This window comes from Saccopteryx bilineata, chromosome 1, assembly GCF_036850765.1.
Source record: "Saccopteryx bilineata isolate mSacBil1 chromosome 1, mSacBil1_pri_phased_curated, whole genome shotgun sequence".
Classification (NCBI taxonomy): domain Eukaryota; kingdom Metazoa; phylum Chordata; class Mammalia; order Chiroptera; family Emballonuridae; genus Saccopteryx; species Saccopteryx bilineata.
This window is the reverse complement of record NC_089490.1, coordinates 30,244,362-30,267,959: the sequence shown is the minus strand read 5'-3', so window position 1 is coordinate 30,267,959 and position 23,598 is coordinate 30,244,362. Positions and strand designations below refer to the sequence as shown.

Genomic DNA, 23,598 nt, shown 5'->3' with positions numbered 1-23,598 from the left:
TCAAGAGTGAAAGCCTAGGGCAGGGGAGAGAAGGCCGGATGGGGGTGGGATGGAAGTGAGTGTCTCTTCCTGGGTCAGTGCCGCGGACCAGCACGGCTCCTAATAACGGTGCGGTGCGGAATTAAGGAAACACACTTATTAAGAAAAAATGGGACCGGGAGGACTCTTCAAATGCTGATGGCAATATCCGAGTGCCCCGTAGCCCCAGTTTGCTTTATTATATAGCCATATGCAAATCAAAGAAGACCTTGTTACAAAGTTACACATCTGAGGCTAAAGCAGGAACTCTCCCAAGGCAAGAACAGGATGCATTAGTGAAACCTACCAACATCTGAAAACAAACAAAGAGTAAGAGGAAGGGCATGTAAATTGCTTCCAGCAACTTAAGGAAGCAAGTGAAGTGGGTGCAAATACACAGCATCACAGCCAATATGGAGGTGGGGGAGGGGAGGAGAACTTAGCCTTTTGCTAAGCCTCAAATCTACAATGGCTTTTTGCTATTTATGGTCCACAACAGGTCAGAAAAATGGTCAAGTAAGGTCAAAGTGTATGCTGAAATGGTGGCAGTAAAATTAAGTGGAGGCCACCTTAGGGTAGACCTTAAGTAAGCGACCGACATATTTTCCTTCTCCGTAAGACCTTGCTCAGTTCGCGTCTGCTGGATGAGCGCAGAGGTAGGACCCGTGGGGTTGGGGTGGCATGCAGATGGCAGCCCATGTCTCTTTGTGCCCTGGTCTCTACAGAAGGATCATCCACTGATACCAGAAAGCAGGAAAGAGGAACAGATTGAGCCAGAGAGGAAGCAAAAGAAGTATTTATGAAACCCCTCCTCTGTGCAAGACCCCGAACTTCTTGTTTATGCGTTACCTCGTTTCACCCTCATAGTAACTTTAAAAGGCAGACGCAGTCCCCATGTTTCAGCTGATGATACTGAGACTCACAGATGCCACGTAGCTAGTTAAGAATCTGGATTTGAATCCACATCCAACTCAAAGTGTGGCTAAAGGAGAAGGTAAAGAACAAGGGCTTTTTTTTTTTCCAGGTGGAACCATGGAAGGCGCAGAAGAGAAGAAGAATGCTAATGTCAGAGAGAAGAAGGCTCCTGCTGTGTCAGCAACCCTGGAGGAAAAGCAAAGGAACTTCACAGAGCTGAAGATCAAGCATCTGAGAAAGAAGTTTGCTCAAAAGATGCTCAGATAGGCCAGGAGGCAGCTCATCTATGAAAAAGTTAATCACTATCACAAGGTGTACAGGCGGAAGTACGAACTGAGATTCGAGTGGCTAGGATGGCGAGAAAGGCTGGCAACTTCTATGTGCCTGAGGAACCCAAGTTGGCATTTGTCATCAGGATCAGAGGCATTAATGGTGTGAGCTTAAAGGTCCGCACGGAGCTGCAGCTTCTACGCCTGCGTCAGACCTTCAGCGGCACCTTTCTGAAGCTCAACAAAGCTTTGTTTAATGAACATGTTGGGGATCGTGGAACCATATATTGCATGGGGGGGGGTACCCAAACTGAAGTCAGTAAGTGAATTGATCTACAAGTGTGGTTATAGCAAAATCAACAAAAAACTAATTGCTCTGACGGATAACACATCGATTGCTTGATCTGTTGGTAAATATGGCATCATCTACATGGAGGAACTAACTCATGGGATCTATACTCTTAGAAAACGCTTCAAAGAGGCAAGCTGCCTGACCAGGCTGTGGCGCAGTTGATAGAGCGTCGGACTGGGATGCAGAGGACCCAGGTTCGAGACCCCGAGGTTGCCAGCTTGAGCATGGGCTCATCTGGTTTGAGCAAAAGCCCACCAGCTTGAACCCAAGGTCGCTGGATCCAGCAAGGGGTTACTTGGTCTGCTGAAGGCCCGTGGTCAAGGCACATATGAGAAAGCAATCAATGAACAACTAAGGTGTTGCAACGTGCAATGAAAAACTAATGATTGATGCTTCTCATCCCTCTCCGTTCCTGTCTGTCTGTCCCTGTCTATCCCTCTCTCTGACTCACTCTCTGTTTCTGTAATAAATAAATAAATAAAAACAAAGAGGCAAGCTACTTCCTGTGGCCCTTCAAATAATCTTCTCCATGAGGTGGAATAAAGAAAAAGACCACCCATTTTATAGAAGGTGGAAATGCTGGCCACAGGGAAGTCCAGATCAACAGGCTTATCAGAAAGATGAACTAAAGTATCTACATGGTTATTTTGGTAATCTGGTCAGTTAATAAATAATGAAGTGATGGCTTTAAAATTGTAAAAAAAAAAAAAAAGAGAGAGAGAGAAAAGATAAAGAACAAGATTTCTGAAAGAGGGTGGGAAGAATGGCCACGATTCGATCACACTAAACCCCTGGAGAACAGCATTGTTCCAAGTAGCTGTAGAGCTTGGTGAAGACAGTGCATGAAGGGTCCATTATGTAACTAAAGGCTGACCAGATAGAAATCTGCACAGTGGACAGTCCAAAGAGTATGTTTTAATTAAGGTATTAAACAGATCTTTCATATCCTCCCACCTACCCAACTTGGCTTTTTTTTTTTTCTCTTATGCTCTAACAGTGGACTCTTGTTACAACAGCTCTTCAAACAATGCCAGGTGCATTTTCTATTTCTCATGAAAATCCATCCGTTATTGAGTCTATATGAACACATTCATTGGTTCTCTGTGCCTGCCTTTCCCACAGCACTCACTGTTCACTGCTGTTGGTTAAGCATCAGCAATGTGCAGGCACATGCTTACACACTTTCTGTCATTGGTTCAAGCACAAGTGTGGGCTGTGCTACCCTTAAGTACTTTGAGAATAAAATGCAATGTTGTTTGTAAATTAGAAAAGTATGCCTTTTTCTCCCCAAGCCTTTGGCCTGGGAGACTTGATTGCAGCATTCCAAAAGTCATTCTATCCCAGTTTCTTCTCATACAATGAGCAATAATAAAAGCTTGATCTGGTTTGGGGTCAGCTTTGATTCCAGTTATTCAGAAGAGTGACAAAAAGCAGCACGTCTTATGCTGATGATAAGGTCCATTTCTATCCTTAACACAACCGTTGACATCGTTTCCTACACTTGATAAATGGTGCCAAAATGAAATACCATCTCTTTTGATTCCTCCTTCTCAGATTGCCTCTGTGCAAGGCAGATGGTGTCACAGATATGATCGAGCAAATTGCTCACTTAGCACAGTGAGTGAGCCTGTTCCCACAGGAGATCCATTTACCTCCAAGCGATGAGAAGACATGCAGCACAAGGGTTGGCTTACTTTACGTGTATAACCTTCCAAGTAAAAAGTTGGTTGGATGTATCTGAGGAACCCTTTATTCTTTCTACAATCATATTTCCCAAGTGACTCATCCATGATTGAGAAGTCGGAAGGCAGTGGGACTGGCCATTCACGGGAGGCCCACACTTGGAAAGGAAGCTTCCCTTCCATGGAAATGGAATGTAGGCTTGGGGACATGTTCAGTTGTGGGGACAGGAATGAAGCTGGAATTAAGCATGAGGGACAGAGCAGCTGGTGGGGAAGGAAAAGTACTAGGACCAGAGGGACCAACCTAGAGAGATTCAGCAAGAGGAAGGGGAAAGGGAGATTATAACACAACTCTCTCATTGAATGGGAGCCTTCCATGTGCCAGGAACCGTGCTAGGTCCTTTGCATGTCTTATTTCATTCTTCATTGATTGGTAAAGTTGGAATCCCCATTTTATGTGAACAGAGGCAGTGGTTATAGAAATAACTTAAGATAACTGTAGCCCAGAGAAGTATTGTGCCAATAGGAAGTATGGTGATGGAGACTCCAGAAATATGCTGACGTTAAGTTTCAAGGGCAGAGCCCACCTGAAGAACTTGTGCTGGGGAGCGGACCTCACTTCTTTGTAAGACCTTAGTAACTTCATAAGAGAAGGAAACACTCCTAATTTTAAAAGGAGACACTCCTGATTTTAAGAGTGGAATGCGAGGCAGAGAATCATGGTGGGTTGAAGTAACTTTAGCTGTGGGAAGAGAGGGATTAAAGGGCAGTAAACCTGGCATGTCACTCCAAAGAGTTGACATGTTCTAGGCTTAGAACAAATCATTTATAATTATGAAAATTCTTCAAGTCAGAATTCATATAGGTGATGACAATGGAGGAATCCTCTCTTCAGTATTTCTCGGTCACCCTCAGAACAAATACCAAACCCACAGGGCAGCACTTACTAAGCATACATACAACAACATATGTACTATGATGCCCCAAAAGGTCCTGTAACCAGTGTTTTAGCTCCCACCCAGTGAGCCAAGCTGGAGTGTGGGATAAGAATGAAATTGAAGACATTAAGCAGCAGCAGCAGAATTGAGAATGAAGCTAGGTGGAATTCCTCTCCTTCCCATCTTTTGGGGAGGGGGTTTAAAAAGAGAAGAGTAAAAAAATTTTTTGCCATGGACATAAATGGTCAGTGCAGCACTAGTCACAAGAGCCAAAAGGTTGAAACAACCCAAATGTCCATCAATGGATGAGTGGATATACAAAGTATGGTAGAGCCATACAATGGAATAGTACTGAGCCAGAGGAAGGAGTGAAGTACTGATATCTGCTACAACCTGGATGAACCTTGAAAACATGCCAAAAGAAAGAAATGGTACACATTATCTGCTTCCATTTATATGCAAGAACCAGAATAGGTAACAGAGAGCAGATCGCTGGTGTTCAGAGGCTGTGAGCAGAAGGCAATAGGAAGTAAAACCACAGCATTATAAAGTACAGGGTCTTATTTTGGAGTGAGGAAAATGCTTTGGAACTAAATGGAGGTAGTGGTTGTACACCACTCTAATAGACCACTGCCACTGAATTATTCATTTTTTTTTTGAGAGAGAGAGAGAGAGGAGCATCAATTTATGGTTCTATGTGATGTGCCATTGATTGCTTCTCAAATGTGCCCTGATGGGGCTCGAGTCAGAGACCTTGGGAGTCAAGCTGACACCCTCAGGATTGAGGTGAGCCCTCAAGGTCTAGCTGGCAACCTCGGTGGGATGATGCTCTGTCCACTGCACCACTAGCCAGGACTTGAATTATTCATCTTAAAATGGTTGATTTTATTTTATGTGAGTTTCATCTTGAGTTTTTTAAAGTTATTTGCCATGAAAATTGCAGTAGATGCCAGGTGATTCTACTTCAGTTTTTTTTAACTTCTGAACACTTACTGGTGAAGCCAGTGCCCCCTGAAACTGCATCCATTGGCCAGACAGGCTGAGTGACCACTTGCTCTGAAGCAGAACCCAAAACACATGGCTCAGAAAAGGACCTTTTCTGATTTGCAAATTTATCCCCATGAGATATAAAAATAAAACTATGCTTACTTACACTTTAAAAGATTGATTTTAATTAAAAATAAAAAAAGCACATGAAATCAGAGTCATGCTGGAAATTGTGGGACCCACACATGCGTGGTGTCCTTAATAAGATGTTCATAATCCTCACGCTTTGTTCATTGTCCTGAGGTCTGTACCTGTATCCTGATGTTAACCTCATCCCATCCCTGAAGTTTCTTGTGCTTTCCCCACTTCCTCTAGACAGGTGCAAACACCTTCAGGCTGATCCCCAGCGACGCATGAGTCAGTTCTTCCCCCGCCGAACAGTGTAGTAGGAGCCCATCCACCCCGCGGGACCCCTGGACTCAAGGGTGCTTTCCGGTGGCTGGGATCTCACATGAACCTTCCAGGTACACGCCTGTGTTTTCACTGAACTGTCTAGGTTTCATTGTTCCCTGTCTAATTTATGACCTAAGCACTCCCTGACTCTACAAAGATTTGAAATTATATAGAAAATATGGTGAGCGTATATACCTTTTTCTGATAAAAGTGCCCATGTCATTAAACCAGTGATCCTGAAATTTAGCCTGCATGAAAATCAGCTGGGGGACTCACTATAACATAGGCTGCTGGGCCCCCCTCCGCACAGTTCCTGATTCAGTACATCTGGGGTCAGGCCCGTGCCTTGTGTTTCTGATGAGTTCCCGGTTAGGGCCGTACTAACCAGAACACACCGTTAGGTTCTCAGAGGGGGCTGTGATCTGGGACTCTGAGGACCCACCAAACAGAGGGCTTCGGTCTGGGTTCTGATTTGCACTACAATCCCCCGCTAGGATCTGAGTCCTGTCCTTCCTGGAGCCACCAAACAGAGGGCTTCGGTCTGGGTTCTGACTTGCACTACAATCCCCTGCTAGGATCTGAGTCCTGTCCTTCCTGGAACCACCAAACAGAGGGCTTTGGTCTGGGTTCTGATTTGCACTACAATCCCCTGCTAGAATCTGAGTCCTGTCCTTCCTCGCAGCACTGTTCCCTTGATAGCTCCTTTATTTTACAAGATATATTTTAAAAAATTATATAATTACATGAACTCTAACCACTGTGGAAAAATCTTGGACCTACCCAGGTCCCCTAAGCAGGTAGTTATTCCAAAACAGATGCATGTCCCCAAAGGTTGGACAAAACTGATACACCTTGACCTGTCCATCTACCTACATGTACCACCAGCCTGACCCAATGAACAGCTGGCCCTGACTTTTCAGACAAGTGAAGGTTGCAGCCAACCTTAGGATAACCTGCCCCATGCCACGGCAGGGTCTTCATCCCCAACGCCTTCTCCGTTGCTAGATTCCAAATTGCAAATTATGACCCATTAGTCTAGCAATTCAGTGTACTGCAAACAGATTTTATGTTCAACGCACTAGAGCTAGGAAGAAGGGAAAATATCTTAGTACCTTATTTCTAAAGAGTGTTGCTTCTAAGTTTTCCTTTCCATTATGCGTGGGCACGTGAGAGTATGAGAGGATGGGAGGGGTATATAACTGTCCCTGGTATAAAATGTGTTTCTCCCTGTGTATCATAGTCCAGGATGTTCGAAAGCCCGTGCTCCATCTGCTAGCATGCCCTGACGAGAAAGCAAAGCAACAGGTTTTGATGTCCTTTTTAAGAGACACAATGATTTGCCTAAGAATCTAGACTGTCTGATGGAAGCTTGCACTCAGCCGTGTTCCTCGTCCACCCACCAGCATTTGGGGGCTTCTCAGCACTTTGGTGCTTCCTGGACCATAATCACCTTGCTTTTCATTCCAAAATTACCATCAATCATTAGATCATTTACTAACTTCTTATTTCCCTGGAAGCCAGCTGATTTTTTATTATTCCTGGTAACAGGGGACAAAGCTACATAGAAAAGTTGAAACCTATAGTGACTTAAAAACTTCCTTCTAGGTGATTCTCTACATCCTTCTCAAAAGCAAAGATTGAACAGAAACATAAATGGTCCCATTCCGTGTCCTTATCACCTCCCTCTGTTCCTCCCTTCTGAACAGGGATCCCACATACGGAGAGCAGGACAGTTTTCCCAAGCTCAGAGCTGTGAAGCCCCCAAAAGCCATGCAGTGGGGTGCTGTTTCTTTTCACTCTGCCTCACCTCAGACCTTCTTCTCCCTCAGTAAGTCCTTCTTTTATTCAGCCCAAGGCTGAGCCTGGCCCCAAGCATTCCCGGTGTGGTCCAGGGTCTGGGGTCTGGGGTCTGGGGAGGGAGGCAGAAGTGGCTGCTGGCACTACAGCCTCCGTGTTTGGCCTCTGACTACACAGTTTCATGTAAGGCAAGGGTCCCCAAACTTTTTACACAGGGGGCCAGTTCACTGTCCCTCAGACCGTTGGAGGGCTGGACTATAAAAAAAAACTATGAACAAATCCCTATGCACACTGCACATATCTTATTTTAAAGTAAAAAAAGCAAAACGGGAACAAATACAATATTTAAAATAAAGAACAAGTAAATTTAAATCAACAAACTGACCAGTATTTCAATGGGAATTATGCTCCTCTCACTGACCACCAATGAAAGAGGTGCTCCTTCCGGAAGTGCGGTGGGGCCGGATAAATGGCTCAGGGGGCTGCATGCGGCCCGCGGGCCGTAGTTTGGGGACCCCTGATGTAAGGCAACCTGGACTTTAGGGTTAGGCTCCAAGCAGTCTCAAGACCTCAGACCAAGGTCATGTCTGTCCCAACATCATTGAATACTGACTGGTTAGGAAGATGTGTGGAAACAAAGAGATCTAACCAAGGTACTCAACTTATCCAAGAATGAGAAGTTCATGGAAACATCCTACCCACATCACCTCTGACTCTGAAGCAGCCATCATGTCAGCTTTCCTGAACGATATACAAACTATGCGTAAGAAATGTGTGTGTGTGTGTGAAATTTTATAATTAAAAAACCTAGCCTGAACTAGAATCAGTAGTGCAGTGGATAGAGTGTTGGACTGTAACACGGAGGACCCAGGTTCAAAACCCTTAGGTTGCCAGCTTGAGTGCAGGCTCGTTCGGCTTGAGCACAAGCTCATCTGGCTTGAGTATGGGCTCACCAGCTTGAGCACAAGGTTGCTGGCTTGAGTGTATGATCATAAACATGACCCTATGGTCACTGGCTTGAGCCCAAGGTCACTGGCTTGAGCAAGGGGTCGCTTGCTCTGCTGAAGCCCCCCCGCCCCCAGTCAAAGCACATATGAGAATGCAATCAATGAACAATAAGGAGTTGCAACAAAGAATTGATGCTTCTCATCTCTCTCCCTTCCTGTCTGTCCCTGTCTCTCTCTCTCTCTCTGACTCTCTCTCTTCATCAAAAAGAAAAAAGAAGCCCTGGCTGGATGGTTCAGTGGTAGAGCATCGGCCTGGCGTGCAGGAGTCCTGGGTTCTATTCCCGGCTAGGGCACACAGGAGAGGCGCCCATCTGCTTCTCCACCCCTCCTCCTCTCCTTCCTCTCTGTCTCTCTCTCTTCCCCTCCCACAGCCAAGGCTCCATTGGAACAAAGATGGCCCGGGCGCTAGAATGGCTCTGGTTGCAACAGAGCAACGCTCCAGATGGGCAGAGCATCGCCCCCTGGGGGGCGTGCTGGGTGGATCCCAGTCGGGCGCATGCGGGAGTCTGTCTGACTGCCTCCCCGTTTCCAACTTCAGAAAAATACAAAAAAAAAAATTAAGAACATAGTTACCATATGATTTAGGAATCCCTCTTCTGGGTATTGACCCCACAATTTTGAAAATATTAATTCATAAAGATATATGTACCCATGTGTTCATTGCAGCATTATTCACAGTGGCAAGACATGGAAACAACTGAAGTGTCCTTTGTTAGATGTGGTACATATGTACAACTGAATACTACTCAGCCATTAGAAAAGATGAAATATTGCCATTTACAATGACTTGAATGGACTTTGAGAATATTATCCTAGGTGAAATAAGTTAGAAAAAGTCAAGAAACCATATGATTTCCCTGATCCCTTGCCCTTCATGGGAAAAGCAGAAAACCTGCTTTTCCCTTGTCTTCTCTTGTGGCTTGCCTGTCTTGGTGAGAAACCAATAAACAGAATGGCCCACCATCCTTCGACTCCACCATTTCTTTACCATCTGCCCGAATCCAATGGGAACCTGCATGTGAATGGCCACCGTGGTGTCTCCTGGCCTTACATACTATTATTATCTTCATCCCATTTTATATATAGGGAGACTAAGACTCAGAAAGGTTGGGTTATTTGAGGTCATCTACTATTACATGACATAGATGGCATTCAAGGCTAGGCAGTCTGACTCTAAATCCTTGTTTTTAGTCACCAATTGATACTATCCTTGGTCAGGAAGTGCCTGTGGAATCTCTAAGGGATATACATGCACTTTGGTGAGTGAAGCAGTGAGCAGCAAGGTAAGGCTATTGAAGGAAGCCTATCGCACAAGGGTCTCAACTGTCATCTAGAGGTCGAGCTGGAGCATCAGAATCAGCCTGAGGGCTTGTTTACACCCAGACTTCTGAGCCCCACCCTCAGTGTCTGATTTGGTAGGTCTGACATGGGGCCTGAAAATTTGCGTTTCTAGCAATTCCCAAGAGATAGAAATGCTGCTGGTCCAAGGACCACACTTTGACAACCACGACTTTGGGTGATAAGAAGCTCTTCAAGGGTTTCCAGCAGAGAAGTAACACTGTTGCATTACATTCAGTAACTAAGTGACCTGAAAGTTCTGTATAAGGCATTCAACACTGTCCGAAGCAAAAGCTCAATATTTATTTAAAACTAGCTGTACCTGGCCATGTGTTGCTGTGGCTCAGTCTGGTTAAATGGAAAAGAAAGAAAAGAGAAAGCGCACGTTTCTAATATGTTTAATTTCACAATGCTTGTGGATATACAATATTTATTATTATTATTATTATTATTATTATTATTATTTTTGTATTTTTCTGAAGCTGGAAATGGGGAGGCAGTCAGACAGACTCCCGCATGCGCCCAACCGGGATCCACCTGGCATGCCCACCAGGGGGCGATGCTCTGCCCATCCGGGGCGTCGCTCTGTTGCGACCAGAGCCACTCTAGCACCTGAGGCAGAGGCCACAGAGCCATCCCCAGCACCCGGGCCATCTTTGCTCCAATGGAGCCTCACTGCGGGAGGGGAAGAGAGAGACAGAGAGGAAGAAGAGGGGAAGGGGTGGAGAAGCAGATGGGCGCCTCTCTTGTGTGCCCTGGCTGGGAATCGAACCTGGGACTCCTGCATGCCAGGCCGATGCTCTACCACTGAGCCAACCGGCCAGGGCCCAATATTTTTGTTGTTCCATTGCCTGTGCAGATATAGAGATTGTCTGGTTTGCCGAGCCTAGAACACGCAACATATAATTGTCCATGTGAGAAGCAATCCGTGTGTAGATCTAAAGCGCACAATTCTAAAGATTGGCCCTGAGCTCTGTTGATGGTGATTGCAAACGCCAATCGAATTAAGAACTGCAATCTCTTAAATTGAAATGGCATATCCATTGAAATCATAGGAATGCAAGGAATGAGGACATCTTCACCTTTGAAAGGTCCTGTCAAGATTGTTGCTTCTAAGACATTGCTCATTAATTTTTTACAGCACACAGACCTAAACACTTCATGTTTTACCATGAAATCCATCAGCAATTTCAGCTTCTGTCTGAAAACACGTGCTGTGATGTCATGCCTATCCACCGGCGATTGGCCAGGAAGTGAGAGCTATTGTATATCGTCCCAAGCTGGACTGCATGTGAATGTAATGAATAGGTCTGGACGCCCATAGTGATGAACATATACAATTGCATCTTGAGCATACTCATGCATATGACGTGGACTGCCTGCATATGAAGATGGCAAAATCGTTAGTCTTCCAACATTAGTTGTATTACCGTCATTTACAGCTGCATCTCGCAAATGAACATATTCTTTAAAGCGAAGCTTGGTCTGATTCAAATGGATGAATATCAAACATTCTGTTTTGTTTTTTGCATACATATCTACGATGCATTGGTGAAACAATTGACGGCATTCAAAATGTGATTGTCTTCATTCTCTCAAATCATTAATCGGTATGAATAATAGTTCATTGTGCTGCATTTCATATTTGTTTCTTCACCACTGATTGGATTTATCATCTTAACGTTGAAGTGAAATCCATCGGCACCATCCCAAAAACTGATTGCAATAGCAGGACAGCGTAGCATCAATGAGTTTCTGCAAGTTTTGTCAATTGATTGTTTCTCCAATGAAGAACAGTATCTCTAGGTTGGAATTGATCTCAAACAATTGCCACTTTGTCTATAGTTGGAGCATTGAATCTTCACACATGTTCTCCAGCAGCCATTTTGTCAGCATGAATAACAATTTTGTGTGTATCAGATGGCATCATGTCAATTGCTATTTTGAACAAACGCACTAAATTGTTTGTGTGTGTGTGTGAAGAATCTCTTGCAGTTGGGAAATGAAGGACCTTTATATGCCAGTAGAAATTCCACATTGTGCATTCAATTCATCATTGCCATCACCGATGAAATATATTTGTAGTAATTTATGTTGACCATCTGGGAATGGAAGCAGGGAGCTGGCTTTATGTAAAATTTGTTCTTTTGCCTGACAGGGTGGTGGCGCAGTGGATAGAGCATCGAACTGGGATGCTGAGGACCCAGGTTCAAGACCCCAAGGTCGCCATCTTGAGCATGGGCTCATCTGGTTTGAGCAAAAGCTCACCAGCTTGGACCCAAGGTCGCTGGCTTGGGCGAGGGGTTGCTTGGTCTGCTGAAGACCCACGGTCAAGGCACATATGAGAGAGCAATCAATGAACAACTAAGGTGTCGCAATGCGCAATGAAAAACTAATGATTGATTCTTCTCATCTCTCCGTTCCTGTCTGTCCCTGTCTATCCCTCTCTCTGGCTCTCTCTCTGTCTCTGTAAAGTAAATAAATAAATAAATAAATAAATAAAATTTGTCCTTTCGCTTTGAAAGTTGGCATGAATTAAGCTGTTATGATCTCTGCACTGAACAGCGTCATTTGGAAGTATGAGTTTTATTTCCTGATGTTAGATAGGAAATGCTTTGATTCAGAGGTATATCCGGCAAGCAAACTTTTTAATGGCTCTGGTGGTTCTCCAAGTTGAGGCAGTTTAATTTTTCCAGTGGTGCAACACATTTCTTTTGTTTCTCCACTAAATTTCAGAGCCTTGCAATAAGGACACACTTCAGCCTGTCGCATTCATTCTGTTGAGAACGAAGCAGATCTGAAGCTACAGAATGCGATCGCTGTGCTCACAACCATGCATCCTCAAGTCTGGCTGCACGTAAATGGATCGTAAATTGGAAACATTGAAATGGAATCGTAAAATATTTAGTATAGCGTGTGTTGCTTTTACGTCCAACAAATGGCGCTGTTTTTCAAAAAAAAGCATATTTTTACCTGTCATAGGTATGACATCTATATCTATTTAATAGTAGGTATATAAAAAAGAGTGCGCATTTGAATGCAACATTGTGTCAAAATTTCAAAGCAATTGGTGGAAAATTTTCAGAGATTTAAGATTTTGAACAAACAAACATTTACATTTTTATTTATATAGATAGATAAAAATAGATGTTCAGTTTCAAGAAGGGACCAGAAACGTACCATGTGGTTCTTTAGTTCTAGGCTGAGCATGTGTGAGACCTTGGGTAAGTTTCTGGATCTCTTCAAGCCTCAACAGCTCATCCATAAAAGTGAAACTAGAATCTTGAGGGTGAAATAAACAGAGATACAGTAGTACTCACTACATGGAAGATATTTTAATGTTTAGTATTATGGTTGGGAGGAGTAGGAAGGAGGCCCACTATTCAGGATAGATTCTAGGTGAGCAGAGACTATTTTTTTAAATTTTTATTAATTTTAATTTATTATGTTAACATGAATTCAAGTATAACTACCTCACCCTCAATATAACTACCTCACCCTTACCCCCATGTTCCCCATTACACTCCTGTTGCCCCCCTTCCCCTAGCTCTCTCCCTCCTTCCCTCTGGGACTTGCTGTCCTGTTATCTGTATCTATGTGTTATGTATATATAATCTCACTAATCCCTTCACCTTCTCTGATCCCATGCCTCATCCTCCTTCCCTCTGACAGCTGTCCCTCTGCTCCCTGTGACCCCGCCTCTGCCTCTATTCCATTCCTCAGTTCACCGTGTTCATGGGATTCCACATATAAGTGAGATCATATGATATTTGTCTTTCTCTGTCTGGCTTATTTCACTTAGCATGATAATCTTTTCTTTTGCTTTTTAATATATTTTATTGTAACCTATGCTTACAGAAACACACACATATTGGTTATATCATTTAATTTAGTTTAACTTGGGCCAAAGTTTACATGGTTTATAATTCTAAAAAGAAAAAAATAATAAAACTTGCAATCTGGATTATTTTCCATTTATTACAAATGTACAAAAGGGTCTCTTCACTCAAGTATTGCTGAAGAAGTTACCAATGACCCTGAGAAATTCGATTTCAGTTTACTTCAGAAGATAGCATGAGTTACACTGCCAACGCTTGACAACTGGGGCAATGAGCATTTTTACCACGTTTCAGTGTTAGTTTACATACATTTAGTAACTACAATCTAGCTTCAGGGTGGGAAAGGGTATGTTCACATGGGAGACAAGTGCAGTAGCTGTGTGGATTTAGTTAGTGTTGTGTGTGGCTTCCAAATCTATGTACTCCAACATTCAATCAGTTCCCAAAGCCTGAGTTAGCACTATCAGTCTAAAGGACATTTTGAAAAACCCTGAGTTAGATTTAAACACCCAGTTCTAAAATTGTATGGTTTTTGGTGAGTATTTTTCCCAAAACTAAGTGAATTAGATTGATTGTTTTAGCAGATTCGTTGATTTAGGCATTAGTATTATGCCTGAGTGTTCAAGGTGCTGGAGACATTTTCTACATTAAGCCATTAATCTTGATCGCATTTCAATAATGCGTGAAGAAAGTACAATAGGTCTCATTCTCCTTAAGTTTTAGACAAAGAAAGAGGTGCTGAAAGTCTACACCTAAGGTCACTGAAGGAACCTGTTTCAGAGCTGCCCTTAGATTCTGGGCTTCCTGGGACCTCTTCTGGACGTCTCTCTGTTGGAGTCCACTAACAACATTAATTAGGAGAACTGAAGTAGATTTTCAATCGGGAGGCATCTTGGTCAACCCAAGTATCAAAAACACGAGGAAACATTTACGTTAGAAAATCTGCCAGAGAATTATCAGCTTTTGCTTGTTTAACAATACACTAAGCAAAAAATATCTCATTATTGTTTTTACTTTATATTTCCTTAAGGGATATTGAGCAACTTTTCATACAGTTATGGGTCATCGTATTATCTCTCGTGAATTGCCTATGTTCAGTTCTTGAAGTCAGGTAAATGTTTGTTTATTGTATGACTTTAGGGATCTGATTTGATATTCTTCTATGGATAGCTACTTGCCACAATACCATTTACTGAATTCAATCTTATTTTATCATAAACTAAAGCCTCATTAATATGTCGATCTGTTTCTAGATTTATTCCCCTAGGTCTGCAATCTCTTGGTAAGCAATAGGCAGAGTATAATATACAGAGTGGTGACTATAATTACAGTACTGTATTGCATATTTGAAAGTCACTAAAAAATAGATTTTAAAAGTTTTCATTAGAAAGATGAAAAGAAAATTATAACTGTGTGGTAGTGGATGTTAATTGGACTTACTGTGGTGATCATTTTACAATATATACATACAAGGAATCACTATGTTGTACATGTGAAACCAATATAATGTTAAATGTCAATTATATCTCAATAAAAGTAATTAACAAACTTACAAAAATATTAAGAAGCAATCTGTCTATTGTTCATATTTCCTGAAAGCAAATGTGTAGATGCTTATTTGTATAAAATAACTTTTCCTGTACTCAAACCATAACAATGATTTACACTTTTATACACTTGGATATACGTTTTTTCTAATGAAATTGTCACAGCAACCCTGTAAGGCTGGTACTATTAGTCATATTTTACAGATGAGAAAACAGGTTCAGATTAGCATAATGAGTTAATAAGTGGTAAAACTGGGACCCTGGTTTCTCATTCTTTTTCTAGTGTTTCTTTTTTTTCCTTAAAATTGGCACAGAAGAGTCTTATAATTTGAAGACAGAAAATTGGTTGCAATATTATAACAAAATTGGAATTATTACTTGGTGCCAGGCACTGCTCTAAGCACTTTCCATGGACTATTTATTTAATGCTCATAACAACACTATGAGGTGGATGCTATCATTATTTTACAGAGTAAGAAACTGAGGCACAGACAGGTTATTTGTGTTTGTTTATAAAGTCAATAAGCTCCTCTGGGGCAGAAGCCAAATTTTATTCATCACTGTACTCCCCACATTTAGCAACAGGGTGTAAAGAAACACTTTCTTATTGAACAAACTAAAATCGTCACCCCAACTATATGAGAACACCTGGGATTTCTGCAGAGATTCTCAAACATGACCAAGATAAAATGCAGTGAATAGAAATGTGATGGCTACAGAAGCAGAGTGATGAAAGGAATGTAGTAGGCGAAGGGGGGAGGGAGCGCACAACTTAGAAGAAAAAGAAGTGACTGAGGTATTATCAACAGCTGCTTATAGAAACAGAGACTAACAGACCCAGGGAAACAAATCTGGAAACAGATCAATGTGGAGCATTTTACTGAAAAGAGACCCCAGCCAAACATGGAGAGGAAGCAGAGGAAGCCCAGCCCTTCCAGTCCTGAGGGGAGGGGCAACATTGCAGGAGTAACGCAGATTGGACAAAAGATTTTCAGGAGCCTACTGCTAGTAATTTTCTTCTTCTGTATATACAGTGGTAATTTGAGATATGAGCAGACCAACATACTTTTTAAGATACGAGCTGCGACTTGGTCCATATTTTTGTTTGAGATCCAAGCGAAATTCCGAGATATGAGTCATGATTCAGGAAGTTGCCACTAGTTGGTGCATTGGCTCACAGGTCCAGTATTGGCAGCACAACACCAGCATCTTGTTCTTTCTCACGTGTTACCTGCAGAATCAAGTTGAATCTCGTGTGTTGTACTTGTTCTTGCATCATTTTTGCATTTTTTACTAACTTTTTTTGTGTGCTACCATGGGGCTGAAGAAAGTGAGTGTAAAAGACAGTGGTGAGGAGAAGAAGAGAATGATGTTGATAGAAGTAAAGCAAGAAATAATAGAAAAACACGAGCGTGGTGTATGAGTGATTGAACTGGCAAGGCTGTACGACCGCAATACATCTATAATTTGAACCATCCTTAAACAAAAGGATGCCATCAAAAGTGCAAATCCAGTGAAAGGAACTACAATTCTGTTCCAATTAAGGACAAATATCCATGAAGAAATGAAGCTTCTGCTGGTGAGGGTGAAAGAGAAAGAGCTGGCAGGAGATACAGTGATGGAGACTGTAATACACGAAAAAACACATATTATTTATGGCAACCTGAAGAAGAAAGAACCATCAACCTCAAAAGAGGCAGCAGAAGATACGTTTAAGGCAAGTCACAGCTGGTTTGAAAATTTCAAGAAGAGATCTGGCATCCACTTGGTGGTGAGGCATGGTAAAGCTGCAAGTGCTGACGTTAAGGCAGCTGAGGAGTACATCGCACATTTTGCTGTGCTTATTGCAAAGGAAGGCTACATCCTCCAACAAGTGTTCAACTGTGACGAAATAGGATTGTTTTGGAAAAAAACGCCCCAGAGGACTTTCATCACCGCAGAGAAGAAGAAGTTGCCAGGCCATAAAAACTCATGAAGGACCGTCTGACCCTTGCATTGTGTGAAAATGCTAGCAGTGACTGTAAAGTAAAGCCACTGCTAGTGTATCATTCCAAAAATCCTTCAGCCTATAAGACTCACAAGATTCTTAAAGAAAAACTGCAGGGTATGGGGCATGGGTTATGAGGCAGTTTTTTATTGAATGGGTAAATCTCATTTTTGGTCCTGCAGTGAAGAAATATCTTCAAGAAAATAAACTCCCAAGAAGACAAGATGGTGATGGAGTAGGCAGATGTACCAACTTCCATCTCCCAGAACCAAAGTGGATTACAAACTATTTTAAGAACCATCATCTGGAAAAACCAACTTTCGACTAAACTAAGAGGACTCTTTAACCAAGGAACACTGAAGAAGGCACACTGAGACTGGTAGGAAAAGCGGAAACACAGGGGGGGCTGCCCAGCTCCCCAGAGCGAACAGCAGCCAGGAGAGACTCGCATGGCGGGAAGTGAGTTTAGCAGAGAGGGGAGGGTCCTGAGTCCCAGGAACAAAGGCCCAGCCTGCAGCCCCAGAGCCTAGAAGAAGTGTATGGACAGTATTTAGCTGGAAACAAGACAGGGTACTGTTTGTGAGAAAGAGACTGATTTCTCAGACCCAGGATTCTTCTTAAAGGGAACACGCAGAAAATCTCTCTCACAACCACTTACATGGGGCTCCAGGGAACGGGGACAGAGGAGAGGACCAGAGTAACAGAAAGAGAGTGTAATCTAGGAGGCACAAGGAGAAACATTTTGAGAGACAGCCACCCTAACCTCTAGGATGAGTCATTCCCCAAATCTGAAGTGAATATTTCCCCTGGAAACAGCAATACCAGCAAAGGGAAGCAGGACACAAGCCAAACAAGCTCTCCCGTGGCACTCAGAGCAGAGTCGCTTTAGAAGAAGAGAGCTTTCAGGGCTACAGTAGTGAGTGTTAGGGTCTGAGTTGCAGCGCCCCCACCCACACAGCTGAGGGCTCACCCAAGGGCGGGCAGTGGTGGGACATGGAAGCGCAGTTCTGTCAGCAAGGGCAGAATCCGGCTGGCCACAACTGAGGCCCAGGTGTGAACTCAGCCTTGCCTGGCTGGGGAGGAAGGAACGTGCAAAAGTGGTCAAGCCCAGCTGCGGGCCGCCTGCAATCCGGCCTGTGGGGGGAGGGTGGGAACCCTGGAAGAGGTGGAAACCTGCCCTTGAGCAAGGGCGCAGGAGCACAGCCTTGCCCTGCCCACAGAAACCAGGATTGTGGCCTGACTTGGGAGCAGGCTCCTCCAGCGGGGGTGGTGCCAAAGGCCCAGAACAGGCGGAGTCCCGCTACTGAGCATGGGCACGCAGTCCAGCCTGGCCTGTGGAGCCAAAACTTGCAGCCATCCCACGAGCAGGCTCCTCCTGCAAGGGCGGGGTGAAAGCCCAGAATCAGGTGGAGACCCACAGCTGAGCAAAGGTGCTCACCCCTACTCTCAGGGCCGAGCATAACACCACTCGTGGGGGCGGGGTGAAGGCCAAGGCCACGGAGGCTTGTACACCCAAGCACGTGATCACAGCCCCTCCCATGAAGGAGAGGCGGAAACCACAGCAACAGTCCCAGAGGGCAGGCACCGGCAATGCCCATACCTGAATGTCCTAGGCAGCAACAGCAGAGGGCGTGGTGAGCCTGCAGACAGAGGCCACAGGGAACACAGAGACCACATCCAGTGGACTCCAGTGGCCAAAACCTTCTTTTACACAGACAAAATGAGAAGGCAGAGAAATGCAACACAAATGAATCAAGAGAAATCTCCAGAAGAGGACCTGAATGAGTCAGATACAACCAAATTATCTGATGCAGAGTTTAAAATAACAATTGTTAGGCCTGACCTGTGGTGGCGCAGTGGATAAAGTGTCAACCTGGAAACACTGAGGTTGCCGGTTCAAAACCCTGGGCTTGCCTGGTCAAGGCACATATGGGAGTTGATGCTTCCTGCTCCTCTCTCTCTCTCTCTCTCTCTCTCCCTTCTCTATAATGAATAAATAAAATCTTTAAAAAAAAAACAAACAATTGTTAGGATGCTCAAAGATATTAGAACAACAATAGATGGTCATTACGAACACCTAAATAAAGAGATAGCAAATATGAAAAATGACATTAAAATAATAAAAAAGAATCAGTCAGAAATGACAAATACAATTTCAGAAATGAAGAACACAATGGAAGGAATTAAAAGCAGGATGGATGAAGCTGAGAATCAAATCAGCGAGTTAGAAGACACGATAAATAAAGGCATGGAAGCAGAGCAGAAAAAAGAAAAGAGACTCAAAATGTCTAAGGAAACTCTAAGAGAGCTCTGTGACAACATGAAGAGAAATAACATCCTCATGATAGGGGTTCCTGAAGAAGAAGAGAAAGAACAAGGGATAGAGACTTTGTTCAAACATCTCATAGCTGAAAACTTCCCTCAATTAAGGCAGGAAAACATGTCACAAGTTCAAAAAGCACAGAGAACTCCATTAAAGAGAAACCCAAAGAAATCTACACCAACACACATCATAATTAAAATACCAAAGCTAAGTGATAAAGAGAAAATATTAAAAGCTGCTAGAGAAAAAAGGACTATCACCTACAAAGGAGCCCCCATAAAGATGACTTCCGACTTCTCAACAGAAACACTTGAGGCCAGAAGGGAATGGCAAGAAATATTCAAATTAATGCAGAACAAGAGCCTACAACCAAGACTACTTTATCCAGCAAGGCTATCGTTTAAAATTGAAGGAGAAATAAAAAGCTTTACAGACAAAAAAGAAAACTCAAGGGATTCACTACAACCAAATCAAGGCTGCAAGAAATGCTAAGGGGCCTATTGTAAACAGATCAAAGGAGAAAAAGAATATAGCAAAAGAGGAATACTGTTTTAAAGAATAAAATGACAATAAACAATTACATATCAATAATAACCTTAAATGTAAATGGATTAAATGATCCGATCAAAAGACATAGGTAGCTGTGTGGATAAGAAAACAGGACCCATACATATGCTGTCTACAAGAGACACAGCTTAAGACAAAAGATGCACATAGACTGAAGATAAAAGGATGGAAAAAAAATATTTCATGCAAATGGAAATGAAAAAAAAGCTGGGGTAACAATACCTATATCAGACAAAATGGACTTTAAAACAAAGACTATATTAAGAGATAAAGAAGGTCACTACATAATGATAAAGGGAGCAATCCAATAGGAAGATATAACCGTTATAAATATCTATGAACCTAATATAGGAGCACCTAAATATATAAAGCAGACTTTGATGAATTTAAAGGGCGAGATCAACAGAAATACTATAATAGTAGGGGATTTCAATACCCCACTAACATCACTAGATAGATTCTCAAGAAAGAAAATTGACAAAGAAACAGCAGACTTAAAGGACATATTAGATCAACTTGGTTTAGTAGATATCTTCAGAACCTTTCACCCTAAAGCAGCAGAATATACATTCTTTTCAAGTGCTCATGGTACATTCTCTAGGATAGACCACATGTTAGGGCACAAAAGCGGTCTCAACAAATTTAAGAAGATTGAAATCATATTGAGCACTTTCTCTGACCACAATGGCATGAAACTAGAAATCAACCACAACAGAAAAACTGAAAAACACTCAAATACTTGGAAACTAAATAGCATGTTATTAAATAACAAATGGGTTAACAATGAGATCAAAGAAGAAATTTAAAAATTCCTAGAAACGAACAATAATGAGCATACATCAACTCAAAATTTATGGGACATAGCAAAAGCAGTCTTGAGAGGGAAGTTCATAGCATTACAGGCATACCTCAAGAAGCTAGAAAAAGCTCAAATAAACAACTTGATGCTGCATCTAAAAGAACTAGAAAAAGAACAGCAAGTAAATCCCAGAGCTAGTAGAAGGAAGGAAATAATAAAGATCAGAGCAGAAATAAATAACATAGAGGCTAAAGAAACAATACAGAGGATCAATGAAACCAGGAGCTGGTTCTTTGAAAAGGTAAACAAGATCGATGAACCTTTAACCAAATTCACCAAGAAAAAAGAGAGAGGACTCAAATAAATAAAATTAGAAATGAGAGTGGAGAAATAACAACTGACACAACAGAAATACAAAATATTGTAAGAAAATACAATGCAGAACTGTACACCAAAAAACTAGACAACCTATATGAAATGGACAAGTTCCTTGAAACATACAATCCTCCAAAAATCAACCTGGAAGAATCAGAAAACCTAAACAGACCAATTACAATAAATGAGATTGAAACAGCTATCAAAAAACTCCCAAAAAAGATAAGTCCTGGGCCTGATGGCTTCACAAGTGAATTCTACCAAATATTCAAAGAACAAACTCTTATCCTTCTCAAGCTATTTCAAAAAATTCAAGAGGAAGGAAGACTTCCAAGCTCCTTTTATGATACAAGTATAATTCTGATTCCAAAACCAGGCAAAGACAACACAAAAAAAGAAAATTATAGGCCAATATCCCTGATGAATTTAGATGCTAAAATCCTCAACAAAATATAGGCAAACTGGATACAGCAATATATGAAAAAAATCATAAACCATGATCAAGTGGGATTTCTTCTTGGGAGGCAAGGCTGATATAATATTCGCAAATCAATCAATGTGATTCATCACATAAACAAAAGGAAGGAGAAAAACCATTCGATAATTTCAATAGATGCATAAAAAGCATTTGATAAAATCCAGCACCCATTTATGATCAAAACTCTCAGCAAAGTGGGAATACAGGAAACATCCCTCAACATGATAAAGTCCACTTATGACAAACCCACAGCCAGCATCATACTCAATGGGCAAAAATTAAAAGCAATCCCCTTAAGATCAGGAACAAGGCAGGGATGTCCCCTTTCACCACTCCTATTTAACATAGTTCTGGAAGTCCTAGCCACAGCAATCAGAGAAGAAAAAGAAATAAAATGCATCCAAATTGGAAAAGAAGTAAAATATCATTATTTGCAGATAATATGATATTGTATAAATATATAGAAAACCCTAAATTCTCAGTCAAAAAACTACTAGACCTGATAAATGAATTCAGCAAGGTGGCAGGATATAAAATTAATACTCAGAAATCAGAGGGATTTTTATACACTAACAATAAACTGTCAGAAAGAGAAATTCAGGAAGCAATCCCCTTTACCATTGCAACCAAAAAAATAAAGTACCTAGGAATAAATTTAACCAGAGAGATTAAAGACTTGTACTCAGAAAATTATAAAACATTGATAAAAGAAATCAGAGAAGGTACAAACAAGTGGAAGCATATACCAAGTGCTCATGGTTAGGAAGAATAAACATCATTAAAATGTCTATATTACCCAAAGCAATTTATAAATTCAATGCAATACCGATAAAATACCAATGACTTACTTCAAAGATAGAGAACACATATTCCAAAAATTTATATGGAACCAAAAGAGAACACGAATAGCCTCAGCAATCTCCAAAGGAAAAATAAAGTGGGAGGTATCACACTTCCAGATATCAAGTTATACTATAAGGCCTTTGTACTCAAAACAGCCTGTTACTGGCATAAGAACAGGCATATAAATCAATGGAACAGAACTGAGAACCCAGAAATAAACCCACACTTTTATGGACAACTGATATTTGACGAAGGAGGTAAGAGCATACATTGGAGTAAAGACAGCCTCTTCAACAAATGGTGTTGGGAAAATTGGACAGCTACCTGCAAAAAAATGAAACTAGACCACCAACTTACACCATTCACAAAAATAAACTCAAAATGGATAAAAGACTTAAATGTAAGCTGTAAAACCAGAAGCATCTTAATAGAAAACATAGGCAGTAAGCTCTCTGACATCTTTCGCAGCAATATATTTGCCAATTTATCTCCACAGGCAAGTGAAATAAAAGAGAGGATAAACAAATGAGACTATATCAAATTAAAAAGCTTCTGCACAGCTAAAGACAATAAAAACAGAATAAAAAGACAAACTACACAATGGGAGAATATATTTGACAATACATCTGATAAGGGGTTAATAACCAAAATTTATAAAGAACTTGCAAAACTCAATACCAGGAAGACAAACAATCCAATCAAAAAATGGGCAAAAGAAATGAATAAACACTTCTCCAAAGAGGACATACAGATGGCCCATAGGCATATGAAAAAATGCTCAACATCACTAATCATTAGAGAAATGCACATTTAAACCACAATGAGATATCACCTCACACCAGTCAGAATGGTGCTCATCAACAAAACAACACAGAATAAGTGCTGGCGAGGATGTGGAGAAAAGGGAACCCTCCTGCACTGCTGGTGGGAATGCAGACTGGTGCAGCCACTGTGGAAAACAGTATGGAGATTCCTCAAAAATTAAAAATCGAACTGCCTTTTGACCCAGCTATCCCACTGTTAGGAATATACCCTAAGAACACCATAGCACTGTTTGAAAAGAAGAAATGCACCCCATGTTTAT

The 23,598-nt window shown here is 41.8% G+C and overlaps 1 pseudogene; it reads left to right on the top strand.

The window, feature by feature from the left end:
- The first annotated feature begins 1,050 nt into the window (after positions 1–1,050).
- Positions 1,051–2,183, top strand: LOC136319846 (large ribosomal subunit protein uL30-like; annotated as a pseudogene).
- The last annotated feature ends 21,415 nt before the right edge of the window (positions 2,184–23,598 follow it).